At 38.7% G+C, this 27085-nt stretch overlaps 2 long non-coding RNA genes across 2 annotated transcripts in view; one reads left to right on the top strand and one right to left on the bottom strand.

Annotated features, from left to right (window-relative positions):
- Positions 1-27085, top strand: part of LOC139182215 (uncharacterized) — a 100927-nt gene continuing 73842 nt past the window's right edge. Inside the window, exons 1-2 of the long non-coding RNA XR_011565836.1 lie at positions 1-119; positions 11296-11471. This is a non-coding gene — a long non-coding RNA (uncharacterized lncRNA). The remainder of the gene's footprint in view (positions 120-11295; positions 11472-27085) is intronic.
- On the bottom strand, positions 59-27085 carry LOC139182214 (uncharacterized). Its single transcript, XR_011565835.1, has 3 exons — positions 26986-27085; positions 17551-17632; positions 59-147 (listed from the first exon to the last, which is right to left on the bottom strand). It is a non-coding gene; the product is annotated as an uncharacterized lncRNA (long non-coding RNA).

Below are 27085 nucleotides of genomic sequence, written 5' to 3'. Positions count from 1 at the left end.
GTTACCTGAAGGCTCCATCGTGGCTGGAGGGTCCAGGTTGTCTTCACTCAGATGTGTAGCAGTTGTTCCTGGATGTCGGCTGAGACTCCTCAGTTTTCCAGATGATTTCTCATTTTCTGGTTAGTTGGTCTGCACTTCTTCATAACACTGAGATGGAAGGATTAGAATAGGTTGAGTGTGGGAGCTGCAAAAATAGGGGTTATCCTTGTTCAGTGATAGGAGAGTGTTACTCAGAGGAGAATTTTTATCTTATCTGAAATATTTAAATGTTATAATGTTAAGTCATGATTTACCTGTATAATTAAAATGATATATAAATATATTATAGACAATGTTGTACCCCTGACCAAAATTTGTGGATTGAAACCTAATCTCCAATGGTATTGTGAAAGTGGGGCCTTTGGGATCTGATCAAGTCATGAGGAGGGAGCCCTTATAAATGGGATTAGTGTCTTTCTAAAATAGACCCCGGCCAAAGAACTAAATAGACATTTCTCCAAAGAAGACATACAGATGGCTAACAAACACATGAAAAGATGCTCAACATCATTCATTATCAGAGAAATGCAAATCAAAATCACTATGAGGTACCATTTCACGCCAGTCAGAATGGCTGCGATCCATAAGTCTACAAGCAATAAATGCTGGAGAGGGTGTGGAGAAAAGGGAACCCTCTTACACTGTTGGTGGGAATGCAAACTAGTACAGCCACTATGGAGAACAGTGTGGAGATTCCTTAAAAAACTGGAAATAGAACTGCCTTATGATCCAGCAATCCCACTGCTGGGCATACACACTGAGGAAACCAGACGGGAAAGAGACCCATGTACCCCAATGTTCATCGCAGCACTGTTTATAATAGCCAGGACGTGGAAGCAACCTAGATGCCCATCAGCAGATGAATGGCTAAGAAAGCTGTGGTACATATACACAATGGAGTATTACTCAGCCATTAAAAAGAATACATTTGAATCAGTTCTAATGAGATGGATAAAACTGGAACCTATTATACAGAGTGAAGTAAGCCAGAAAGAAAAACACCAATATAGTATACTAATGCATATATGTGGAATTTAGAAAGATGGTAACAATAACCCTGTGTATGAGACAGCAAAAGAGACACTGATGTATAGATCAGTCTTATGGACTCTGTGGGAGAGGGAGAGGGTGGGGAGATTTGGGAGAATAGCATTTTTTTTTTTTTTTTGGTCTTTTTTTTAGTCTCCTGAGGTATAATCTTTTTTTTTTCTTTTTTCTTTTTTTTTTTTCTAATTTTATTTTATTTTTAAACTTTACATAATTGTATTAGTTTTGCCAAATATCAAAATGAATCCGCCACCGGTATACATGTGTTCCCCATCCTGAACCCTTCTCCCTCCTCCCTCCGCATACCATCCCTCTGGGTCGTTCCAGTGCTCTAGCCCCAAGCATCCAGTATCGTGCATCGAACCTGGACTGGCATCTCGCTTCATACATGATATTTTACATGTTTCAATGCCATTCTCCCAAATATTCCCACCCTCTCCCTCTCCCACAGAGTCCATAAGACTGTTCTATACATCAGTGTCTCTTTATAAACCTTATTCTGTATGTGGTGAACTAATTGAGAGTTAACTGGTTGACTTCTACTGGCCAAAGATGAATATGAAATCAGATTTTTAGACTGTTTTAGAAACTTATGTTTTTATCCAATAATAATGATCCTCCATGCAGTAGCTTCATTGCTGGCTGGAAACTTTTAGAGTTCTCCTTAGCCTGCTAAATTAGGGGTGTAACATAGGAATCAGCCTAATGCTAAATTGGAAATATGGACTCTAGCTCTCTATTGTTTTCACCCTGTGGTCCCCTCCCCTCACATGGTAGGTGCTTAGTATGTGTTTAGTAAAGACTGTGGGAAGCATTTCTCAGTTTGGGAATGTATTACTCGGTGTGAATAAAGACAAATAACTCACAGATTATTAGATTACTATTGTGTGATTGAAAACTGCTTCATGGGATATATATAACCCCATGGACTGTAGCCTATCAGGCTTCTCCGTCCATGGGATTTTCCAGGCAAGAGTGCTGGAGTGGATTGCCATTTCCTTCGCCAGGTGATCTTACCGACCCAGGAATTGAACCCGGGTCTCCTGCATTGCAGGCAGACGCTTTACCGTCTGAGCCACCAGGGAAGCTATATATAACTCTATGGAATGCTAAATTTGAATATGGATTTAGAATGTCTCTTTATGTAACAACTTGAATAACTTTCAGCTTTCTTTTTCTGACTGGGTACTGATTTCACCAGTCTTATAAACCCCAAGTACAGTGTTAATGGTGGTTACAACATTGACATGCGAGAGACATGAAGCTTCTTACAACAGTCTACACTTTGCTTCTTTTTTTAAAAAATAATTTCTGGAGGGAAATGGATTCCCAGTTCCCAGATGTAATTTAACTGACTTTTGGACCCAATTTCTAGAAAGCTGCAGAGTCATGCTGGATAATACATTGGCTCAATAAGTCTTCCAGATTAAATTGTCTGGGTAAGAAGTATAAAAACATATATATTCTGGAAGTGCAGCCTAATTGTGTCACATCCTTGGCTTTTCAGTTGCAAGTTAAATATTATATATGTTTGAAAAAAAAAACTTTTTGTTAAGGATTATGAATAAAAGATGTTTGTCTCCATTTAATTTACTCCAAAATGGCCATAAATAAAACATGTCATTAAGAAATTTTATACAAAAGACCAGTTCTCTTCTAAGAAATTTTCAGTCTATCACCTTGACCAGTTGAATCAAAATGGCCAGTTTAAAAATAAATTTATGCTTTCTTTTCTTTCCCTTAAATAAACTCACCTGCCTCAAGTCATGTGATTAAATAATAATATTCCTGGATTCATTATATGATTGTAGATGACATTCATTGGATGAATAAATGGCTACTCTTGACCTCCTGTTGTCCATCTCTGAGATAGTTTCCCTGAATACAAGCCCTGGAAACATTCAAGTGTTTCTTTAGTAGAGTTTGTGCTATTATTGTCATAGATGTAAGTGCTATACAATTGTTCTGTTCCCTTCTCTTGAAATCTTACAACCTGACTTTAAGCTCTTCTGTTCTATTACTTTTCTTTCCTCTTGGAAACACTTACCTTTAATCTCCAGGAGAGTGTTAGGCAGATTCAATTAAAACTCTGCATGACGACTCTTATACAGTCATCAGGGGAGTGCTAATGCAGAAACCACCAAAGCCACTTATTTTAGAGTTTTTAAAGAAACCTGAAAATCATATAATGAGTGGATTTGCTATTGCACATAAGATTTAGAGTAGTTGGCAAGTTTTTTTTTAATTTTATTTTTAAACTTTACAATATTGTATTGGTTTTGCCAAATATTGAAATGAATCCGCCACAGGTATACATGTGTTCCCCATCCTGAACCCTCCTCCCTCCTCCCTCCCCATACCATCCTTCTGGGTCGTCCCAGTGCACCAGCCCCAAGCATCCTGCCAGAATACAGAAAGGACACCCCAAACTCAGCAATTTAAACAAGATGAAGAGACAGAGGAATACCCAGCAGATAAAGGAACAGGATAAATGCCCACCAGAGTAGTTGAAGTTTTGATTTGCTCTTGGAAATGATGTACTTTAGGGGGAAAAATCACTTGAGTTTTGGGAATAGAATTTTTACAAAAATTCAAAGTGCTGTGAAGCAAGTCAGGGTATTTGGATTCTAGACTTGCATGGTTTGGTGTTTCTAGCACTTCATTTGTCAAATGATTTATGGGGCATTTGTCAGGCATGACATTTGTCAAGTGACTTTTGAGGATTAAACAAGGATATCTCAGCAAGACGTCAGAAATATGTTAAAGGCAGTACAACTATTTGTTCAACTGAATGCCAATGCCTTTGATCCAGGAAGAAAAAGGTTTTGAGGAGTTCGTATAACTGCTAGGAAATCTTCTCATATGTACTCTTGGAGCTTTCAGGCTTGGTGTCTGAGCTGAAAAAGAAGCACCTCTGTCCTTCCAACCTTATTTAAATCAGATACCTGAGAATTGTCCTTGATTTTTTTGTCATTTGCCAACCCTGTATTTCATCTAATTAATCACTGTGCCCTGTAAATATCTTTGGAACTACTTGACATGCTCCACCTTGATTGCCACCACCCTGTTTAAGTCATCATTATATCTCACCTCTGGTCTCATCTCAACTCTATTCCATTCTCTGCATTTTCAGAATGATTTCAATAAAATAAACATTGGATTAGATAGATTTTCTACCTAAAATCTTTTCAGTGTTCCCCCCATCTTATCAAAATAAAGTTCAGACTTCTTACTCTTCTTCTTTTATACTCTCTCCCCTGGAGAAGGAAATGGCAGGCCCCTCCAGTATTCTTGCCTAGAAAATTCCATGGACAGAGGAGCCTGGCAGGCTATAGTCTATGGGGTTGCAAAGAGTGGACATGCCTCAGCACACACGATGGACACCAGGTTTTATTCTTACTTCTTTCTTAACTTTATCTCTCTTTTCTCCTCCACATTTTGTTCATTCGGGTTTTAGGAAACTCCCTGGGGTAAGCTGTTATTAATGTGGTGAAGGAAACTCATCTGGAAAGGGATCATGAGTTATAGAAATGGAAGATGGTTTTATTTTTTAGCTTTTTGATATAAGCCTTGACCAGAAAGTCAATTTGGATGTCTCATGTGCTATAATCCAGAATGTCTTTATCTTCTTTTCAATAACCTTAGAGCCCTAAAGGACCCTAATTACTTTAAAGAGACTCTGATGCTAGAAAAGAGCCAAAAATATATTATAGAAATGATTAAAAAAATTGAACACAAACGCCAGGCTTCTTAAGTTTAATCAGATAAAACTTCGAGGTGTCAGAAATATAAATAGTTTATGAACAAAATGTTTTGAGCCTGGGAATTTTGATCTGACCTTGCTTTTTAGGTAGATAAATTCATTTAAGTATGCTTCAAGACCGAGACTTTTAAGAAGTTATCCATTTAAAATATTTTTCTTGTGGCAGAAAAATGCCTTCATCAATTAGTACAATCAATTGGATTGTTATAGATGTTTCCAATACATTTCACAACTTTTTTGACAGTATACTCCAGACTTCCAATGTCAAAGCTGAGAGTTTCTTATGTCTAGCCAAGTTCTCTTGCCCTCACTCTGATTTTAACACGTTTCCTCTCATTATTTCCTCAATCAAGATGTAGAATAATTTTGCTGACTTTTTACTTACTATGACATTTCTCATTTAAATCTCCCCCTAGGTTTTTCTTTTCCAGGTTAAACAACCTTGGTGTCTTTAATCTTTTCTCCAAATAACTGCTTTTCATTTTTTTTCCCTCAGTGTATTTTACTTGTTTTGGTGTCCTCTATCTCAGATTTCTTCATATGCATTTTAAACTGCAGAGACAAACACTGGACATAGTATTCTATTAGGTTGTGGCCCTTGCCAAGAAGTGGAAGGTTGCTTCCTGACTCCTGGCAAGTTGCACCCCTGTTAATACATCCTGGTATCCTTCTACTTTTAAAAATGTTAGTCTTCCAATAATATTATCTGCAAAAGCATTTATCCAGTGTCCATGTGCCGAGCCAGCTTACAAAAGTATCAAAATTCAGACTCATCTGTTTCCGTCAGACTGTTGGTAGGAATAAACACCCAGTGTCAAGAGCCAAAGGGATACAAAGAGGGACGATTGTAAAGCCAAAATTCAGATTTTCTCAGTGGAAGTTACTGAGAAAATAAGAGTCTAGGGTGCTATTTCTGTCTACACTTGCTGGAAATAAATACAAAGGACCAGCAGTACAACAAAGGCAGGTTTACTTAGCACTGAGCCTTTGATTATAAGCTGAAAAATTCAGTCCACTCTCTGAATACAGGGGAACTACATATGGATCTTTCAGTGCCAATCCTGAAGGTCCTTGCTTGGCCCAGAGTGATTCAATGTGTTCCTTCTGTTTTGGTGCCAGATTGGGGCTTTTAGCCTGAATTCCTTGTCATTTTTGGAGAAGGCAATGGCACCCCACTCCAGTACTCTTGCTTGGAAAATCCCATGGATGGAGGAGCCTGGTGGGCTGCTGTCTATGGGTTCGCACAGAGTCGGACACAACTGAAGCGACTTCACTTTCACTTTTCACTTTCATGCATTGGAGAAGGAAATGGCAACCCACTCCAGTGTTCTTGCCTGGAGAATCCCAAGGTTGGGGGAGCCTGGTGGGCTGCTGTCTATGGGGTTGCACAGAGTCAGACACAACTGAAGTGACTTAGCAGCAGCAGCCTTGTCATTTTTGGCTGATACTACTCTGTTCCATATTGGAGAAGGAAATGGCAACCCACTCCAGTGTTCTTGCCTGGAGAATCCCAGGGACGGGGGAGCCTGGTGGACTGCTGTCTATGGGGTCGCACAGAGTCGGACACTACTGAAGCGACTTAGCGACTGTTCCATGGATGGTTTTTCTCCCCTTGAGTCTTTTCAACTTCCTCTTTCTTTCTTGCCCACAAAGACAAAAACACTTGCTCCTTCTATGTTAAGGATGCAATCACCCTCACTAAGAGGAAATAAAGAATCAGCAAGATTTTTTAAAAAGCAAGGGGAAGGTACATAATTTACAAGAAGTGGCCTTTGAGATGACAGCTATTGCTATAAAATATTTTTGCTGTCAGCTTTTAGCCCGGGGCATTTGTATCCCAAACCTCCTGTACCTTTCTGATGGTACCCTTAGAAGTAATCAGGGCCAATTTATGGGGGAAAAAAATGAAATAGAACAATGGTGAACCTTTGGTTCAAGTGGAAAATGCATGTATCTTTGAGATTTCCTAATCAACTTTACTTGGTTCACTAAGTTTTTAGTCTTATCCTTTCCTCAGCATTCCTCAACGTCTACATATATGTTTGACAGTGTGAGAACATAGTTTAAGGAAATCCCTTTTCTAAAACAATGAGACATTTGAAATTCAGAAAAGATCCTCGGGAGATTCTATACTCTTGAGTTTTGATGAAAGTCATGGATTTTGATCATAAGTATTAACTTGAGAGAATTCTCTCTTACCATATAAAGATGAGGTAAATAAAAAAGGAAAAAGTGAAAAGAGTCATAGACTACAGTATTTATTACAATCAAGAAAAAAGTCTGTTACTGTAAAGAATATGTTTAACTCACTCATAGAAAATTACCATATTTTCCTCTTACTTTCCAAAAGTTAACAGTCCATGGTCTGAGTCAGTTGGCATTTATATTTATCATTTAGAGAAAGTAAGTAGGCCTTATAAGGAAAGAGAGAAAATTATTTTCCTACATTTCAGACAGCCTCAGATGTTATTTTAACATGGTAGTTTCAGTTTAAAAAAGGTGATCCAGTGTTATAACCAGTATATTTGGTATAATCATAGTTAGAATTTTCAGGAAATTAAAATGGAATTACTGCCCTTTAAAAGATTATAGTGGCTGTGTTCTACAGTATTATCAAAAACTTCAATGATATCAGCACTGACATCATGATTGGTGAACAGTGAGGAGACAATAAGGGAACAGATAATTATGGGATGAAGAGTTGGCAGAGAAGCCCATCCTGGGTTGGATGATGTAGCAGGGTTGAATGTGTATATCTGGCATCTCTGCTCTTCATGATGCTCTTCTCAGATCCCTGCAGGTAATTCTTCATTTTAATAGATGGGAAAACATGGAAACAGTGTCAGACTTTATTTTTCTGGGATCCAAAATCACTGCAGATGGTGATTGCAGCCATGAAATTAAAAGATGCTTACTCCTTGGAAGGAAAGTTATGACCAACCTAGATAGCATATTCAAAAACAGAGATATTACTTTGCCAACAAAGGTCCATCTAGTCAAGGCTATGGTTTTTCCAGTGGTCATGTATGGATATGAGAATTGGACTGTGAAAAAAGCTGAGCACTGAAGAATTGATGCTTTTGAACTGTGGTGTTGGAGAAGACTCTTGAGAGTCCCTTGGACTGCAAGGAGATCCAACCAGTCCATTCTGAAGGAGATCAGTCCTGGGTGTTCTTTGGAAGGAATGATGCTAAAGCTGAAACTCCAGTCCTTTGGCCACCTCATGCGAAGAGTTGACTCATTGGAAAAGACCCTGATGCTGGGAAGGATTGGGGGCAGTAGGAGAAGGGGATGACAGAGGATGAGATGGCTGGATGGCATAACCGACTCGATGGACGTGAGTTTAAGTGAACTCCAGGAGTTGGTGATGGACAGGGAGGCCTGGAGTGCTGCGATTCATGGGTTCGCAAAGAGTCAGACACGACTGAGCAACTGAACTGAACTGAACTGAATCTACTCTTCGATGGTTCAAAGACACAAATCACTTGGTGCTAATGCTGGCCTTGTTCTTCAACCAGAGGGGTCCTAGAATCTGAGAACTGACAGATCAGATTCTCGGGCACTGGAGGAGACATTGGAAAACAGATAATCTGAAGAGTCCTTTTACATAAAAAGCCAGTTGAGAACAAAAAAGAAGAAAGGTAGATGCTTTCACCAGGGTCTCACTGTAAAGTAGCACAGAGAAAGCCCTGGGGTTTCTATTGAGTCAAGGGCTAGTTTGACTCTACCAACTGACTCTAAAATTTCACTTCTGTTTACTTTGAGATAAATGTGACTATAGAGGAAATAGAGTTTCAACTACATTTACAACTATATTTTCAACTATATTTACAAATACCCTAATTTTCAGTACAAGCCTCACCTCTGAAATTTCTTTAAACAATATTATATCATTCTGATCACTCCCTTGAGCTTGGCCCTACTGGAATTTATATTAATTTTTTTTTCTCATCACCATACTATTTTTTTAAAATTTAGTTTTGACTGTGTGCTGGCTTTCTCTTGTTGTGGCAGGGTGGGAGGACTTCTCTTGTTGCAGAGCATGGGCTCTCGTCCCAACGGCTTCAGTAGTTGTGGCTCATGGGTTTAGTTGCCTCATTGTGTGTGGAACCTTCTGGAGCAGGGATCAAACCTGTATCCGATACACTGGCAGGTAGATTCTTATCCACTGCGTCACCAAGAGAGTCCAGCATTGTCACACTCTTACTTCAATGTTAGTAATGTTTGCCGGTTGTTTTAGCTATCCCCCATTTATTTCCCTGAATGGAATGTAGGGTCACAAAGGCTGATCTTCTACCTGTTTCAGATCGTTCATTGTCTAAACCATGTTGTGTTCTGAAAGAATGCAAAACATATACAGTATGTATAAATTGCATATAGGATACACAAGTAAATTGAAAAAAATGTGTTACCACTTACTACTTTAGGGTTAAAAAGCTAACAATTTCAAGTTGAAATTATCTGTGTGATCAGCTTTGTTTATTAGTTATCTTGAGGGTTGATAATCACTATATACATACTGATATAACCTTATAGGTTGGTAAAATATCAATATGTTTCTACATCGTTGGTTAAAAAAAGCTACTACATCCTCTCTACTTCATCCTCTCCAACCCAGAGCCCTAGTCCTTCCCCTCAGGGGATACCCTAGACTATGATACAGCAAACAAAGGGTTAATGCTGGCTACAGAGCCTTCCCAAGACCCTGCACAGCAGCACTGGTGATATTTAAGTTATTGGATTTAGAATACAATGGGCAAGTTGACAAGACAGTGTCTCTCACAGCTCGCCTGAATTTTTCCGTGTAAAAGCTGAAACTAATCACTAGATAAACAGATATTCCGGTTTCTCAGCCAATATGATCTATTAAGTTCTCCAGTTAAGGTTATGTTAGATGATTAATGGCTTCCTAAACATTGAAATGCCCAGCCTGTGAAACTGATTTCAAGGCTCTCTTGACTGCTCTCGCCAAGTCCAGTAGCATTTTCTTAATATTTGAATCCAAGAAATATTTTTCAGTCTCCATCTTAACTTTTCTGAGACATTTGATACAATTGACTGCTCCCTGTTTTGAAACTTTGTTTTTGGCATCTCCATGGCCACTATATTTTGGTCGCCTTTCTCACCAACTGTTGCTTTTCAGTCTCCTTCACCAGATGCTCTTATTCTGTTATCCCCTGAAACTTGGTGTGGTTCAGAATCTGTCCTTAGTCTTTTCTTTTCCTTATAGGGTAATACACTAGTTCCTCTTTGCATGACTTTAACCCCTTCTGATGCACTGAATGACTCCTCAGTCTCTGTCTCTCCTCCAGCCTTCACTTCTGCTGTATTCTTCCTGCTCCCTGTACTGTTTCCCAAACCTGATGCTTTTCTCTCCACACCTCCCGCATCTAGTTTGTCTGCAAAAAATCGTATTTATGTATGTCTCTTGTTTGGACTCTCCTTTTTGCTGGGTTTCCACTGAGATTAGTTCAGAACTTCATATTTCATGTTTTACTTATGTATTATTTCAATAACCTTCAAACTAAACTGCAATATATTTGTTTATATGGCTCTCTCTGTTATAAGATCATAGCTTCTGGGGTGCAAATTCCGTGTCTCTGTCATCCCTGGAATCTCAGTACCTAGAAATGTCTGCTACATAGTGGGTGCTCCATAAATGCTCATTGAGTGAACAGGACCCTGTAATCTGAATGTTCACCTTTTGGGGAAGTTCTTTTGCCTAAGACTTCAATGTTATTATGGCCTGTACTTTTACTGTTTCTTTACGTCTGTGAATTGAGCTCATTAACTTTGAAGTGCTGATCAGTTCAGTTAGAGCTACCTAAAAGCAAGTTTGGCCGCAGTGAGCATCTTGTTGTAAATGACCAGCTTTGAAAGGTTCCTCTGTGAATCTAATCAATCTCTGAATAGGGACATCTTGCACTGTTGCTTTCCAGGAAGCTGCCAGATGGCTCGAGGAAAAGCATCCTTATTTAAAATCGTTTCAGAGGTGTCCAGGGAAAATGTTGTGGGCAAGTATTCAAACAAGATCAGTAAATGAAGTAGTGACTAGGGAGAGAGTATCATTTAACTTACCTACCCCCAGCTGATCCTTATGCTTGCTTCTGAGCAAAGAGAAATCTGATTTACTAACTCATCACAGTCCTTAAACTGTGATTTTTAATTCCTGAGAGCCATCACCAGTGAAGAGGCTACAAATACACCTCTTAACAAAACCTTTAAAATATGTCTTAGGGATGGGATTATGTTGCTACTATGGTTTTTTGTTAAAGGAAGACATATGGATGGTAACAGAGCTTCTCAAATATAAACAAGCTTTGGGTGATAAATTCTCAGTGTATGAGAGCTTATGAAAAGAGTAGACAACAGTGAACGGACTTATTTGAAGAAGAGAAAAGGGCTAGTGTTTGCTTCCCCTAAGGCTTTTATTGTTTCTTCTTCAGTCTCTAATGTGACCGCATCAAAAGAGCTGGAGATGTTAAAGAGAATTGGAATTAAGACAAATTCAATTCCATGAATAGAAGTTTCTAGGAAGTTTCCTGGTCCTGGGTAGATCAAACCACACCAATAAATTCTGGATGTTCGCAACGTGGGGCTGGATTACTTCAGAGATCAATGGGTAAGTAAGTGTATAGGGTTTTATTTTTAAGGGCGTGAGAAAGCGGAAATAACTTGCAATTTTTCTATACTTTTCTCAACAATGAGAATCAAGAATGTTTATCCTTTCTCAAAGTTGTAATCTAAGCTTATCCTAAAATCTTTGGGTTTATTTATCCTTTGAGGCACATAAGTGGCTAAATAGCAAAATTTTTCCTTATAAATTGAACTTTTGTATTCCAATATGAAGAAATGAGAATATAATCAATTCTATTTCATTATGCTGGATAAGAAGTCAGAGTTTTAATTTATTCCCATTTTTTATCTGAAAGCAGTTTTCTCAGGAACTGAAGGTGGATTTGGGCAGTGATCCTGAAACATGGATTCTCTGGAGTTGTGTTATAGAAGTTTGTTGCAGATGGGCAAGCTGACCCAGAGTATTTGTCTGTGCTCTGGGGCAGGGTGGTTCATTGGCCATCTGTGAGTAATTATGCATAATATTAATACCTGGGCACGGGACCTATGTTATTGCCAGATGTGACCATTAAAAGGAAACTCAAAAACTGGAGAGTTGCCCAGTTTATAAATTAGTATTTTCTTTCCTTGAAATACAAAAAGAGCTTTGAGAAAATAAATTACATTGTCACAAGCATAGCTTGCAGTTAATAAATCTAGTGAGAATTGTTAAGAAGTAACACTTACTTCCTGGAAAGGTAGTCAACTCAATCTTACCTTATTCTTCTCAAAAGTGTTAACAAAAGCGTTCCCTTCATTCATCCTTTTATTCTGTCGTATATGGCAGGGGTGCCACTGCAGGCATGCATGGCTATTTACTTCAGAGTTTATGTGCCAACAATGAGTTGGATAAAAACCAAATCTAAGTTGCTAATCTACTTGTCAGATAGAGTTTACTAGTATTTACATAGAAAAATGTCACACTGGGAAAATTCCAGAAATTGGTACCATCATAGTTATCATCTTTCTGACCAGAAAAAGACCTCTTTCTCCTTTGCCTTTGGCTTCTGCATCTTGTATGAAAGTGAAAGTCACTCAGTTGTGTCCAACTCTTTGCAACCCCATGGACTGTAGCCTGCCAGGCTTCACTGTCCATAGGATTCTCCAGGCAAGAATACTGGAGTGGGTTGCCATGCCCTTCTCTAAGGGATCTTCCCAACCCAGAGATTGAACCCAGGTCACCTGCATTGCAGACAGATTCTTTACCATCTGAGCCACCAGGGAAGCCCAATCTTTGTGTGGCTTCTCTCTAAAATACAGCTGAAGATAAGCCCCCATGCTGCACCATCTCTCTTATGTCCCTACTTTCATTTCACTCCTTCGTGACCTTTTGCAATAATACTTAGAGAAAAGCACCAGAAAAATAAAGAGCAGTTGGCTAAAGTGAAATCACTTTATATTTAATCTTTTAATAGCTTTTATTCTCCCATCCATAGAAACAACTTGCTAAAAAATCAAACATACACAGTTATGGGAAAATGCATTCAGAGTGCATAGTCTCACCCTGTTATTCATCTTTGACTGTGAAAGTATTTAATCAAGAGACTTGTTAAATCAGAGATTGTACAAATTAACATACCATTCATGTTTTGAAATTCCTTTAAGAGAGAAAAGCTACCTTTGAAGTTGGAATAAAATTAAAAGATTGTCTTTTATGTATCAAATCCATTACATTTAGAGAATGATAGGTACATGTGTTTCATATTTTACATGTGAATGACCTGAAAAAAGCCATGACATTTATCCAAAAAGAATAAAAGGAAATTAAAAGTGCACAAAGACTAGCTGTAGAAGGAATACACACACAGACACAAACATGCACATATACATACTTAAAATGTGTACATGAAAATGCCCAAACCAATTTATTTTAGTTTAAAAAATAAAAGTCAATAATTTGATCTATTAGGGAGCTCAAGGGAAGTGACTTGGTAGCTATATTCTAGAGGGGATTATTTTTCTTTTTCAGAGTAAGTAGGTACACTTATTTGTGGGTAATGTTTTCTTTTATGTAAGAATTAGTTCTAGTCTGTTTCAGTGTTTGTTTAAAAGGTTTGTTTTGAATTCTTTGTTTCTACCAGGTTGAGGATTATTTTCCAGACAAGGAATTCCTGGTTTAACTAATTTGGAACATCTGTAAACATTGCTGCTTCATTTGTGATATGTTTAACATAATCAGTGTCTGTCTGGATATCTTAAAGGACTTTTGTGCTGTGTGATCTATTTCTGATTTCCCGGATCTGTGTTGAAACATGAAACATGGTGCCACAGATATGTTAGTTCCACAACTGCTGATTTTCCCCTGGTCTTGTTTAGCACTTTCCTTTGTTACATGTAGGCAAATAAGATAAAAGCCAAGAACATCTGGAAACAATCAGTAAACAACAGTTGGAAAATTTCTGCTTCATTTAGACTCATACTTCAGAAAAGAATATATATAGAATAATTAAATTTACATTTTAATTTCATCTGTAAAAATTTATCTACATCACATCTCTAAAACTATAAATTCCCCATTTACATTGTCCTAAATTAGCAATAATTTTGTAGACCCCTTTCCTCCTCAAAACATGTACACCCAGTCTCCAGTCATAAAGTTTCTTCCTAAAACGTAAGACGGGGCATCCTGTTATTCTCCACCTTACAAACCTCCAAAGTCTTCCAACAGTTTGATCACAAATATCAAGCTCACTTGGGCTTCCTTGGTAGCTCAGCTGGTAGAGTATCCGCCTGCAAAGCAGGAGACCCTGGTTCGATTTGTGGGTCTGGAAGATCTGCTGGAGAAAGGATAGGCTACCCACTCCAGTATTCTTAGGTTCCCTGGTGGCTAAGCTGCAAATGTGGGAGACCTGGGTTCAATCCCTGGGTTCGGAAGATCCCCTGGAGAAGGGAAGGGCTACCCACTCCAGTACTCTGGCCTGGAGAATTCCATGGACTATATAGTACATGAGGTTGCAAAGAGCTGGACACAACTGAGAAACTTTCACTTTCACTTTCATCAAAGCTCACTAGTTTCAAATTCAGCATTCACCATGTGCTGGGGTCTATTTGGTCTCACCTCGATCTCGTCTCTTCACACAAGATGTTGTCCAGCCATATCTTTCTATTTTGCTGTGTGTGCTTACTTTGCTTCCTCTCATCTTCTTCCTCTTCTTCTTTTTCTTCTTCTCCCTCTCCCTTTCCCCCTCCTCTTCTTCCCCATTCTTTCTTCTTCTATCATCATTATTATGATTATTTTAATATTTAATGACAGATTATTCAGTCTTCAAATTCACCTCTGTCATTCTCTCCTCCATTATAGCAAACTGCTATTTCCTTTGGGCTTCTATTATAAACTGTTTATACCCTTATGATGTAATTGTTTTAATTCTTAACTTGTAGATGGTTGCACATCACTTTCTTCTGCTAGATTTCGAGTTTCTTGAGCTTGGGGTCCACATCTTATTCACCATTTTATCTAATGCCTAGCATTGTGTTGTGAAAGGAACATCACATTGAAAAGGAACAAAATGAAAATTAGTAAAGGGGAAGAAAAAAAGCATGGATACATGAAAGACCCAGGGTCACCTTGTTACAAAAAGAATAATTGTTATATGACCAAGACATCTCAAATTTAAAAATACTTAATTATTTTATTAACAGACAGTTAAACACTGTGCACACATATAAATGGCTATCAAAGGAAGCTCAGACTTAAGAAAAAAATTTTAGGAGACTGATTTTGGCAACATAAAACTTGGAAATATTGGAATTCCTAGCTCTTATATACATCATTATTAAAATATTATTTCTTACACATTTTAATATTTTGTGTGCTTTATGGGATTCATATCTGCATATCTGTCATTATCTATCAGACTCTGATTTGATAAGAAATGATGGAGAGTTAGCACTCCTGGTTTCAGACAATATACTTAGGCCCATGACTCATCTGAATTAAACTTCCTTTAGGTCCCCTGAAGAAAGTGTTGTTTCATCTTGGCAGTGATTGTAGAAATACAGTTGCAAATTAGGGCCACAGTAGATATCACTAAGAAGAGGAATTTGAAGGAGTACACAAGAGCTGGTTAACAGAGGCAGGAAGAAAGAAAGATTATTTACCTCTTAATATTTCTTAGAGTTTAAAAAGGCTTTTTGATTGATGTACTCTGATGGAAGGTTGGCTGAGTCCTCACTTGTCTAGCTCTAATTTCTCAGGTCACCTCAACTACAGGTAAAGTACTGAAGATGTGGATTATAATCCAGAAGTACGGGGCTGGATGTTAGTGTCTGAATTGGTTGCTTTGCTTGTTCATTGTTTTATCCACAACTCCAGGATTTTCTCACAGACTTTTCCCATCATCTTTTGTAGAGTCAGGGTAATGCACTTCAGTGAGAGGAGAAACGGGCCTAAAGTAGGGTGAGTCCTTAGGCAGTCAGTTTAGTTTTAGTAATTCCTTGGAGTGACTCCTGCCTGGGCTTCTGTTGCTACTGTAGCCATGATTTCCATTTGCTCTAGTGTCTGATGATGCAGAAAGTCCCAAAGAAGTCTGTTTGCCCTCAGCAGTGAAAAGATGTGGCTGGCAAATAATTATAGCTTCTTTTGACCATGGAAGTTTCATTTCTCCAGTTATTGAGGTACTTGTGCCAAAGAGTTGAAGTAGAACTTGTTAACAATATAAGTGCACTTGTTAACAATATAAGGGAGTATATTTTTAGGGACTACAAACCTACATTCCAGAAGTGAATCTTATCCTTTTACTTTTCTGTACTAAAAAAAAAAAAGTCTTTTCTTTCTTGGCACATGCTATAATATCCTCTTATTTGTGGAGTATCTTAATTGTAGCCTTAGGGTGTGTTTGGAGAAGGCAATGGCACTTCTTGCCTGGAAAATCCCATGGACGGAGGAGCCTGGTAGGCTGCAGGCCATGGGGTCGCTGAGGGTCAGACATGACTGAGCAACTTCACTTTTCACTTTCAAGCATTGGAGAAGGAAATGGCAACCCACTCCAGTGTTCTTGCCTGGAGAATCCCAGGGACAGAGGGGCCTGGTGGGCTGCTGTCTATGGGGCTGCATAGAGTTGGACCCGACTGAAGAGACTTAGCAGCAGCAGCTGCAGGGTGTGTTTACATTTTGACCTAAATTTCTCTTCAGTTTCTTCCTAGGAGCCTGGGTTTTCTTACACAGCTAGGGACTCTTGGATTAATTTCAAGCTCTCAGATTTGCTGAACTGAATGAGCCCAGTAGTCTCCACTGTGTTCTTCAAAATGTGTTCTACCCATAATAATATTATTGCTACTTGTGCACATACCTCTCCTTTCAATAGGAGATGTATGGTTGGGATTAAAGAAGTACAAAGATAGTCTTCAGTCTTCCTGAAACTGGAATCTTTCTTAAACATATTTCTAGTGGTCCGGGGTCAATCAGTCAGTTAATCAATCAATATTCAAATACTCAAGGACTATTCAAGGACCAATGCCTACCTTGTTGCTTGACACAAATCAGATGGTCATTTAACTCCATAGTTCAATCTAGGTCCATTCAGAACCTATGAATGGACCAATGTCTATGTGAAAACGATGTTTGTCCTGAACAGTTACAGGAATTTTCCTAAAAATCTGCCTGTGCTCCAATATCAACATCAGGAAGCATTCATGGCTAAATTTCTCCATCATGAGGTATGAGTGACCTTGTGATTATAAGAAAGGTACATTTGGTCCTTGGGCAAATTTCTAGCACACTTCCTGAAATATTTGGAATTTCATAGAAACCCCAAAGGACAGTGTTTGGAGGGCTTCCAGGTTGGAGAATATGTGAAGATTAGGGGAGTGTGTTGTGATCAGAGAGTATAGAAGCCATGTGCCCCTTCCTACATACTTTGCCCTATTTGCCTCTTTATATCCTTTAATATACACTTTGTAATGAACTAGTCATCTGGTAAGTAGTTTCCTAAATTCTGTGAACTGCTCATAAATTAATCACACCTCAGCAAGAGGTGGTGGGAACCTCTAATCTATAGTTGGCCCAAAGCACGGGTGGTAACCTGGAATGATGACTGGCATCTGAAGGCAGGCAGTGAGCAGTCTTATGTGACTGATGCTGATACCTGTGGAGTCTGATGCTCTCTCTCTGGGTAGACTGTGTCAGAACTGGAGCTTCCCTTGTGGTTCAGATGGTAAAGAATCCGCCTGCAATGCAGGAGACCCGGGTTAGATCCCTTGGTCTGGAAGATCCCCTGGAGAATAAAATGGCTACCCACTCCAGTATTCTTGCCTGGAGAATCCTATGGACAGAGGAGCCTGGCAGGCTACAGTCCACAGAATCACAGAGTCAGACATGACTGAAGCGACTTAGCATGTTGGATACCCAACTGATGCTGGAAAATCGCTTGGTGTGAAATTGCTTGGAGCCCCTTGCGCCACATTGGACTTTGTCCCAGACGCTTTAGAGGCCATCCTGTCTTTTGTTCAGGTCCCTTGAGAAGGTGTGTTTTCTTTCCAGCATTTACAATTGCCCATAGCTTTTCCCTTTCAGTCTCCTCTGCTACTTAAAGCCAGGGGTTTATCCAGTTCCTGGCCATTCATGCTTTCTTTTGGTGTTAATAGTTTGGTGTTAATAATTTCTTTTTCCATGATCCTCTATCTCCTCTATGTACGTAGAATGGCTTTGTATAAAACTCAAATGTTATACATCATACCTGGTACCAGGTTTCTTCCTCCTTTGCATGAAAGGTGGCTGGAATTGATGTGCTTTTGTTTGCATTTGGTCCTGGTTCCAAACTGAGAGGCAGATAATCATTTTACCTATAGTTTCCTTTTATTAAAAATTAGATTGTCCTAATTCTTCTTTTAGACTTAGAAACCCTATGTTCCAGAACCTTCCCGCCAATAGGTACGGTGTACTTCAGTCTGTTGAAAACTTGGATTGATAGATCCAGTTTTAGCTTCAAGTGCCATTTCCAGGAATCAGCCTTCAGGGGCACTGACAGGGCGGTCGTTCAAGGTCTGAGACCTGCCTTCTATTGCCTGTTTCTCAAGGAAGATCAAGTGCTCTGAATCCCACACATGGTTTAGGATCTTGATAGCTTGCATTGTGCAGTGCCCCGCATTCTGCCTGCCCGTCTCCTTGCTCTGTTTAGCATCACCTCTCCTGTATTACTTGTTACTGTCTGGGTTTCCCTGTACATTTACCCGCATATGCTTCTGCTTCTAAGATTAGATCATTTGTGTTGGCTCTGTGCCTCAATGATTGTATTTGTTTTCTTTTTAAATTTATTATACTGAAGTATACTTAATTTAAAATGTTGTGTTGGTTTCTGGTGTATAGCAAAGTTATTCAGTTATACATATATAGAATAGTTTGCATCTGCTAATCCCAAACTTCCAATCCAGCCCTCCCCCACCCTGCTCCCGCTTGGCAGCTACAGGTCTATTCTCTGTGTCTCTGAGTGTTTCTGTTTCACAGATAAGTTTTTTTGTGTCATATTTTAGATTCCACAGATAATACAATATGGTATATTTCTTTCTCCTCCTGATGTACTTTGCTTACTATGATAATCTCTAGGTCCCTCCATGTTGCTGCAAATGGCATTATTTCATTCTTTTTATGACTAATATTCCACTATATATATATATATATATATATATATATATATATATGGTGTGTGTGTGTATGTATATATACACACACAGATGAATGGAGATATATATATATATATATATATATATATATATATACACACACACACACACACATATACACACATACCACATCTTTATCCGTTCATTTGTTGATGGAAATTTAGGCAGTTCCTATGTCTTGCCTATTGTAAACAGTGCTTCTGTGAATATTGGGATATATTTATCTTTTCAAATTACAGTTTTGTCTGGGTATATGCTCACAAGTGGGATTTCAGGATCATATCGGGACTCTATTAATAATTTTGATTTTTTAAGGAACCTCCTTATTGTTCTATATAGTGGCTGCTCTTATATTCCCAACACAGTAGGAGGGTTTCCTTTTCTCCACATCCTCTCTAGCATTTTTATTTGTAGACTTTTAAATGATGGCCATTCTGACTGGTGTGAGATGGTACCTCACTGTAGTTTTGATTTGCATTTTTCATATAATTAGTGATGTTGAGTGTCTTTCCATATGCCTATTAGACACCTGTGTGTCTTCTTTGGAGAAATGTCTATTTAAATCTTCTTCCCATTTCTTTCTTATTGGGTGTTTTTGTTTTTTGTTGTTGTTGTTGCTTTTGAATTGTTTGAAATTAAGCCCTTGCTTTAGAAATTAAGAAATTAAGCTTTAGAAATTAAGCCCTTGTTGGTCATATCATTTGCAAATATTTTCTCCCAGTCCACAGATTGTCTTTTCATTTTGTTTATGGTTTCCTTTGCTGTACAAAGGGCTTCCCTGGTGGCTCAGACAGTAAACAATCTGCCTGCAATGCAGGAGACCCGGGTTCAATCCCTGGGTTGGGAAGATCCCCTGGAGAAGGAAATGGCAACCTACTCCACTATTCTTGCCTAGAGAATTCCATGGACATAGGAGTCTGATGGGCTACAGTCCGTTGGGTCACAAAGAGTCGGACATGACTGAGTGACTAACACATTGCTGTACAAAAGCTTGTAAGTTTGATAAGGCCCCAATTGTTTACTTTTGTTTTTTTATTTATTTATTTATTTTGGCCACACTGTGTGGCTTGCAGAATCTCAATTCCCCAACTTGGGAGTGAACCTGGGCTGTGGCAGGGAAGTCTGGAATTCTAACCATTAGGCAACCAGGAAACACCCTATTTTTGCTTTTGTTTCTCTTGCCTTGGTAGACAGACCTAAGAAAACATTGATACAGTTTATATCAGATAATGTTTTGCCTATGTTCTCTTCTAGGAGGTTTATGGTATCATGTCTATCTCAACCATTATAATTAAATCATGTGTTCTTACTTATTGAAATCTCTGTCAGCCAACTAATACCATCAACCCCTAATACAAAATCAACCCCTAATCCCCGAGCCAGCCTCTCATTCTAGAGGATGGTTCACATTTGGGAGCTAGTCCTTTCTCTAGATAACTAGTTTTCTAAGTACCCTTCCAAGCCTTGTTTAAAAAAATCAGAGATACAACACAAAACACATTATTGATGCCTGTTGTGGAGTACCATTTCTATGATACTGTTATTTATCATATTTACCTCCAATAAAATTGGGATAAACCTAATGGGAATGGCTACCCACTCCAGTATTTTTACCTGGAGAATTCCACAGACAGAGGAGCCTGGAGTGCTACAGTCCATGGGGTCATAAAGAGTCAGACATGACTGAGCCATTATTATTATTATTATTTTTAATGAAGGAAGACCTATGCATTGTCAGCTTTGAATTCCCTTTTTCCTTCCTCTTGTGATACCCAATAAACATTTACGAAATGGTAGCTAATGAGATCAGAGCAGAGTTCATTTAGAATTTCTCATCACTTAGGGCTTTCGTCTTAGATGGAAGAAGAAATCTTTATCTTATTCTCACTGATGATTCCCATGCACCTGCTGCCTGTGTCATTTAAGAACTCAGTGATTGTTACTTAATGTCTTTCAACTTTAGAAATCAAAAGACCTTTAAAAATAAAGGTTCTTTATGCTCCAGAGTGCATAGCTTGTCAAGAGCCATCAACGGTGTTTTTGTAACTGTCCAGAAAATAATAAAGTCCAGGAATGTGGACACCTAGGGTATCTGTTTAAGTTGCCTCTTTTAAAAGTGTCAATTGATTATTTTGGTCAACATGATTAAATTAAGCTGTTGCTCCCCTGAAACCTTCCAATTCATAGGTTGAAAACGGTAAATGTACTCAGTTACTCATTTGTGTCTGACTGTTTGTGACCCCATAGATGGTAGCCCACCAGGCTCCTCTGTCCATGGCACTTACCAGCAAGAATACTGGAGTGGGTTTCCAGTTCCTATTTCAGGGAATCTTTCTGATCTAGGGATTGAATCCGTGTCTCTTGCGTCTCCTCCATTGAAAAGTCCATGGACTGAGGAGCCTGGTAGGCTACAGTCCATGGGGTTGCAAAGAGTCGGACCTCCATTGATAGGTGGATTCTTTACTACTAAACCATGGGGAGAGCCCTAAAAGGGTAATTAGTTGTTTTAAATGTCAAGATCTTGAATAATTTTCTTCTCATATTCATTATATCTTAAATATTCATTTGTTTCTTAAATTATCAAAAGAAAAAAATAGATAATTCCATTGCATAAATTATAATTGTGTAACATTTTATGGTAATTTAGAAATTAAATGTATGTGTGTATGCTAAGTCACTTCACTTGTGTCTGAGTCTTTGCAACACTATGGACTGTAGCCCACCAGGCTCCTCTGTCCATGGGATTTCCCAGGCAAGAATACTAGAGTGGGTTGCCACACCTTCCTCCAGGGGGTCTTCTGGACCCAGGGAGCTCTTGAAATTAAATAGTCAACACTTATTTGATATCTTAAATTTTATAAATTTATATTTTTCACATTCAAGGAGAGAATAGTGAATAGATGGAAGGCATCCTTGGTAGCTCAGGTGGTAAAGAATCAGCCTGCAATGAGGGAGACCTGGGTTTGACCCCTGTGTTGGGAAGATCCCGTGGAGAAGGGAACAGCTTACTCCAGTATTCTGGCCTGGAGAATTCCATGGACTATATAGTCCATAGGGTTGCAAAGAGTCAGATACAATTGAGTGACTTTCACTCACACTGGAAAATGTGAAGTAAAGAGGAGAAGGTATGCTAAGATTGCATCACGAATACCATTCAAAATGCCAGCTATTTATATGAAAATGTTATATGGAATAAATCCACAGCAGCTACAGAACTAGTGACTCATCAGCTTAAAAACTGAATTATGTTTTTATTAGGAAATACATTTTGGCTTATGTTACATTTTACTTTTTGATGAAATTCTAGTTTTTTTCCTCTTAGTGAATATAAGTTTTATGATGAGAAAATTAATATTAATTATTTAAATACATCATTGTTTGTGAGCAAGTTAGAAAAAGTACAGAAGAGGCTTTTCCTTCCTTTTCCTGAATCCTGGAGATACAGTGAAGTGAAGTGAAGTCGCTCAGTCATGCCCAACTCTTTGCGACCCCGTGGACTGTAGCCTACCAAGATCCTCCCTCCATGGGATTCTCCAGGCAAGATTGTCCAGTACTCTTGCTTGGAGATACAGTACAGTGTTTTAAATAATGGTATATAATACCTAGGAGAGTTCTTTGGGGAATTAATATAAATCAAATCTTGATTATGAATTTTGATGACCTAAAGTAGACACAAAGAGATCAAACCAGTTCATCCTAAAGGACATCAGTCCTAACTATCCACTGGAGGGATTGATGCTGAAGCTGAAACTCCAGTACTTTGGCCACCTGATGCCAAGAACTGACTCCTTGGAAAAGATCCTGATGCTGGGAAAGATTTAAGGCAGGAGGAGAAGGGGACAACAGAGGATGAGATTATTGGATGGCATCACTGACTCAATGGACATGAATTTGAGCAAGCTCTGGGATGGACAGGGAAGCCTGGCGTGCTGCTGTCCATGGGGTCGCAAAGAGTCAGACATGACTGAGCAACTGAACTGAACTGAAAGTGGACACAATCTTATGGTTCCTTAATTTTTAACATCTGGAGAATTCTTGGGATATACTGTTTAGGCCTCAGATGAGTTTAATCTTCTTTCCATTTGCTGCATATTTTTATGTGGAGAGATTTTTGCGAAGAGTCAGACACCACTGAGCATGCAGGCTAAAAGAAAAAAAAGAAGACCAAAAACACTTTGGCCTCTTGCCCCATCTGCTGTTCATTTCAATACATGAGATGAAGTGAGTTTCTTAATTGATAAATGGCATCTGGATCTGTTTTCTTTATTGTACCCTGGGCTTAATTTGCTTTTCCTTCTCACATTGCCCTAGGCCAGGGTGAGTGACCAGTTTTGGATAAGTGCATCTGTTCTTCAGATTCAAAATTTTCTTTGCTGGACTTCCTCAAGTATAGAGTATCTATGTGTCTTATGGGTGGTGGTAGTGTGGGAGGAGGGAAGATAGTAAGTCTTTTGATTATAGAACTAAATCCATATTTTCCAAAAAGCTTATAAAAATAAAGCCAAATTTTAATTTCCATCTATCTATCTTTCTCCTCTGTCTTATTCCTCAGTTTTTTCCTAAAAGCAGCAGAAGGTAGGAATGCTGCCAAATCTCAACATTTCCTGTAATAATGAAGTAGGTGTGTGGATGCTACCATCCATTTCATAAATGATGTAGTGAATAATGCCTTACTTAAAGAGAATAAGGCTTTTTCTGGAATGTTAATTCAGACCAAGACATGCCTGCCCAGTGGCATTATTGGTACTTATCCAGAAGCTCCAGATCTCATTATTAGGCATCTTCTAAGGATTCTGTCCTAGGAAATACACAAACTTCTTACTAAGTTACTAAAATACATCCTGGACAAAGGAATTAGTGAAACTCTTCTCTTTATTCGGCCTCTTCTCCTTCTTCCTCTTTTCTTCTCATCAATATCTAGTCCTGGAGATATAAGTTAAGGGATGGATTGGGAAAATATACATAGGGTAGATTCATATAAAATCCACTTTTAATAAATGTAATGAGAAATAGCAATGGCCTGTCTATTATTCCGTCCCACAGTGAGATTCTCCCAGCAATGGATGTAACTTGTTCTCATTTTTATTTCTCATTATGACTGCTTGTACTTTCCTACCCATCTCATACCATTTTGAATTTTCCTAAAGTCTTTGAAAAATAATGTTATAAAACAACAACAGCAATAACAACAAGCAGATATGATGAACAAAAATGACATTTATAATAAATAATCTAATTAGTAGGGATTCAAGTAGGATGAATGCCTCTTTGGTTTATAGACTTTTTAGTATAAATAAAATTTATTGAAGTAGTACCAAATTCTTCCACTACGCCATTCACTGGAGAAGAAAATATTCTAAAAAGAGCTTTTTGATAAAATTGTCTTTATGAGCATTGGTTATAAAGTCTTGAAATTGGGGTTATCTTATATTGTATGTTAGATGTTTGAAGATTATTTTGGTAAAAGATATATCAAAAGAGATAATTCCTTGCAAAGCAAAACATCTTTAATCACTATTGAAAGGCTCATTAATGAGTCAATAAATGTAGAGGACTAATTACATCAGAATCAGTTCAGTTCAGTTCAGTCGCTCAGTTGTGTCCGACTCTTTGCGACCCCATGAATCACAGCACGCCAGGCCCCCTGTCCATCCATCACCAACTCCTGGAGTTTACCCAAACTCATGTCCATCGAGTCGGTGATGCCATCCAGCCATCTCATGCTCTGTTGTCCCCTTCTCCTCCTGCCCCAAATCCTTCCCAGCATCAGGGTCTTTTCTAATAAGTCAACTCTTCCCATGAGGTCGCCAAAGTATTGGAGTTTAGCCTCAGCATCAGCCTTCCAAAGAAATCCCAGGGCTGATCTCCTTCAGAATGGACTGCTTGGATCGCCTTGCAGTCCAAGGGACTCTCAAGAGTCTTCTCCAACACCACAGTTCAAAAGCATCAATTCTTTGGCGCTCAGCCTACTTCACAGTCCAACTCTCACATCCATACATGACCACTGGAAAAACCATAGCCTTGACTAGACGAACCTTTGTTGGCAAAGTAATGTCTCTGCTTTTGAATATGCTATCTAGGTTGGTCATAACTTTCCTTCCAAGGAATAAGCGTCTTTTAATTTCATGGCTGCAGTCACCATCTACAGTGATTTTGGAGTCCCCCAAAATAAAGACTGACACTGTTTCCACTGTTTCCCCATCTATTTCCTATGAAGTGATGGGACCAGATGCCATGATCTTCGTTTTCTGAATGTTGAGCTTTAAGCCAACTTTTTCACTCTCCTCTTTCACTTTCATCAAGAGGCTTTTTAGTTCTTCTTCATTTTCTGCCATAAGGGTGGTGTCATCTGCATACCTGAGGTTATTGATATTTCTCCTGGCAATCTTGATTCCAGCTTGTGCTTCTTCCAGTCCAGCATATCTCATGATGTATTCTGCATATAAGTTAAATAAGCAGGGTGACAATATACAGCCTTGACATACTCCTTTTCCTATTTGGAACCAGTCAATTGTTCCATGACCATTTCTAAGTGTTGCTTTCTGACCTGAATATAGGTTTCTCAAGAGGCAGGTCAGGTGGTCTGATATTCCCATCTCTTTAAGAACTTTGCACAGTTTATTGTAATCCACACAGTCAAAGGCTTTGGAATAGTCAATAAAGCAGAAATCGATGTTTTTCTGAAACTCTCTTGCTTTTTCGATGATCTAGTGGATGTTGGCAATTTGATCTCTGGTGCCTCTGCCTTTTCTAAAACCGGCTTGAACATTGGAAGTTCACAGTTTACATATTGCCGAAGCTTGGCTTGGAGAATTTTGAGCATTACTTTACTAGTGTATGAGATGAGTGCAATTGTGAGGTAATTTGAACATTCTTTGGCATTGCCTTTTTTTGGGATTGGAATGAAAACTGACCTTTTCCAGTCCTATGGCCATTGCTGAGTTTTCCAAATTTGCTGGCATATTGAGTGTTGCACTTTCACAGCATCATCTTCCAGGATTTGAAATAGTTCAACTGGAATTCCATCACCTCCACTAGCTTCGTTCATAGTGATGCTTTCTAAGGCCCACTTGACTTCACATTCCAGGATATCTGGCTCTAGGTGAATGATCACACCATTCTGATTATCTGGGTCGTGAAGATCTTTTTTGTACAGTTCTTCTGTGTATTCTTGCCGCTAGGATTGCCAAATATCAAATGATTTTAAGGAGAAGATACATTACTACTGAGGCAGCTAAACTATCCTTTTAATATAGAGAGATATATTCTATTAATTTTTCAAGACAGTCATTTGAACTTGCATTTAGAAAGGCCAGTGACATTTTCTTCACATTACTTAATATGGAATGTATGTTAATAGGTGGTAGATATGTTATTATTCTTAAAAATTTAAACCCATTCTTAAAAATAAAGAAACAGTAAGTCATTAAAATATAAACTAAAAGAAAAATTTAGAAGAAGTACACATATCCAAACATAGGTTTTTCTTCTATACCTTGGGAAAGGAAATCTAATTGTTTTAAAATATCTGACAAAGCCTCGCAGTGGCTGACTCCTCCTACAGATTTTCATTCCTACGGTGTAATTTTTTTTCCCCTTCGTACATCACATTCTTGGCATACTGAACACTTTTCAGTTCTTCAAACCCACTCTAGTTTTCCTGACCTCGAGGGCTTGAATCTAGGGATCCTTATGAAATATTCTGCCAAGAGTGCTCCCCCTTCACAGTTTACTGGGAAAACTCCCAACTTTTGAGGGCTAGTGTCATCTTAAGTGTCATTTCCTCAGTGAGGTCATCTCTTCCCACACTCACATGACTCCCTTGCTAGAACAGCTAAAAATCTGTGATTCTTATGTTGAAGTATGGTCTTCCCAGGTGGCACTAGTGGTAAAGAACCCACCTGCTAATACGGGAGGCATAGGAGACGTGTGTTTAATCCCTGGGTTGGGAAGATCCCCTGGAGGAGGGCTTGGAAACCCACTCCAATATTCTTGCCTGGA

Source organism: Bos indicus, chromosome 1, assembly GCF_029378745.1.
Source record: "Bos indicus isolate NIAB-ARS_2022 breed Sahiwal x Tharparkar chromosome 1, NIAB-ARS_B.indTharparkar_mat_pri_1.0, whole genome shotgun sequence".
NCBI lineage: Eukaryota > Metazoa > Chordata > Mammalia > Artiodactyla > Bovidae > Bos > Bos indicus.
The sequence above is the reverse complement of the archived record's forward strand: the minus strand, read 5'-3'. Positions and strand labels throughout refer to the sequence as shown.